The sequence below is a fragment of the Etheostoma spectabile genome, chromosome 14 (assembly GCF_008692095.1).
Source record: "Etheostoma spectabile isolate EspeVRDwgs_2016 chromosome 14, UIUC_Espe_1.0, whole genome shotgun sequence".
NCBI classification, from domain to species: Eukaryota; Metazoa; Chordata; class Actinopteri; order Perciformes; family Percidae; genus Etheostoma; species Etheostoma spectabile.
In genome coordinates, this window is record NC_045746.1 from 22,999,731 (window position 1) to 23,001,197 (window position 1,467).

General features: G+C 42.4%; 1 protein-coding gene and 1 long non-coding RNA gene across 3 annotated transcripts in view; one reads left to right on the forward strand and one right to left on the reverse strand.

The window, feature by feature from the left end:
* The window catches only part of gatad2b (GATA zinc finger domain containing 2B), a 61,791-nt gene that overhangs the window by 33,924 nt on the left and 26,400 nt on the right, over nucleotides 1-1,467 (forward strand). The window lies entirely within an intron of this gene.
* The window catches only part of LOC116701430 (uncharacterized), a 14,169-nt gene continuing 12,949 nt past the window's right edge, over nucleotides 248-1,467 (reverse strand). The window contains exon 3 of the long non-coding RNA XR_004334911.1: nucleotides 248-259. This is a non-coding gene — a long non-coding RNA (uncharacterized LOC116701430). The remainder of the gene's footprint in view (nucleotides 260-1,467) is intronic.

Below are 1,467 nucleotides of genomic sequence, written 5' to 3' on the forward strand. Positions count from 1 at the left end.
GGGGATTGGTGTAACATTAATTTCAAAACTCTGCACCAAAATTATTATTATTATTATTCAGGAATTTAACTGTCTAAACTGTCTGCAAACCTGAAAATAAAAATTTAAAAATCATTAAAGTCATGAAGTCAGGTGTTATTATGAACAGTAAGGTGTACAATAAAACCCAGAGGTGGGTAGGAACGAGTTACATTTACTCTGTTCCAGTTACACGAGTAAGTTTTTGAACAAAATATTCTTCTAGGAGTAGTTTAAATCACTAAACTTACTTGAGTAGATTAGTGAAGAAGAAACTGTACTCTTCCTCCGCTACATTAGTCTACAATGAGCTCTTTACTTTTCTTTTTATCTCTTTGGTATTCTACGCGTCATTGTTTCCCCCCCCCCGCGTACACGCCATTTTAATGTTTCATTTTGACAGGGAGATGCGGTGTCTTCTAGGGCTGCACGATTATGGCCAAAATGATAATCGCGATTATTTTGATCAAATTGGTTGGATCGCATATATCTCACCACGATTATTTGTTGATTTAACCAAACAAATTTATTGTCACATAGGCTATTTATAACTGAAGGGAGTGTGATGGACGCTACTCACAGAGAGACGGCTGACTCACTTAAACGGGCCAGCACGGGTCAACGGCGGATACACACGTTGTGTGTATTAAACGTCTGTATCTTCACTGCGCTGCATTTTTATGAACTATGATATTCTGGCCATGGGTCACATCTCTGGCCCAGGTCCAGCAGCTCCGTCTCACACGCTGTTACTCAACAAACTGAAGTTAGCTGCATTCAATAACTTCTTCTGTGTTCTTCGCCGTAGCGGCCGCGATAAAAGAGTTACCCGCGGAAACACTGGTACAAGTACAGGTTTGCCCCCTCATACTTAATATACAGCTGTGTTAATGAAAAATTAAAACTGTAGACAAATATCAGAAGTGTGGACCGGCGGCCGCTGTGTGGCGGGGCGCGGAGAGTAAGAGGAGAGAGAGAGTAGGACGAGAGAGCGTAGAAAGATCCCACACAGGCACGGCTTTACAGACTAAATGGGTAATGTAACGCAAAATTAAACCATATCCATATAAACAGCATTGCAGTGGATGCGAGGACATTAGCACCGGTGCGTCCTAGAGGAGCTAACAGCTAACAGACCCTACTAGCACTGACTAGCACTGGTCACTGTTTTCTGAAAAACAACAATGGGACAAAGTGTTTGTGTTTAATGGTAAACTGGTAAACCTTGAGACGACGTATACCGACTGCTATCTGTTGAGTTTTCCTCACGCTACTCTGTCCTCTGTGACTGTCTACATCTAGAAACTTAGCTGCACGGGGTGCAGGGAACTACTCTGACTGGCTCATGAGCAGACGGCTTTATGGAGCGGGAGATGGGCTTCGCAAAAAACCCGGAGTGTTCTATGAAGTGATGCTTTATAAAAAATAATCGCTCGATCACGCAAATTT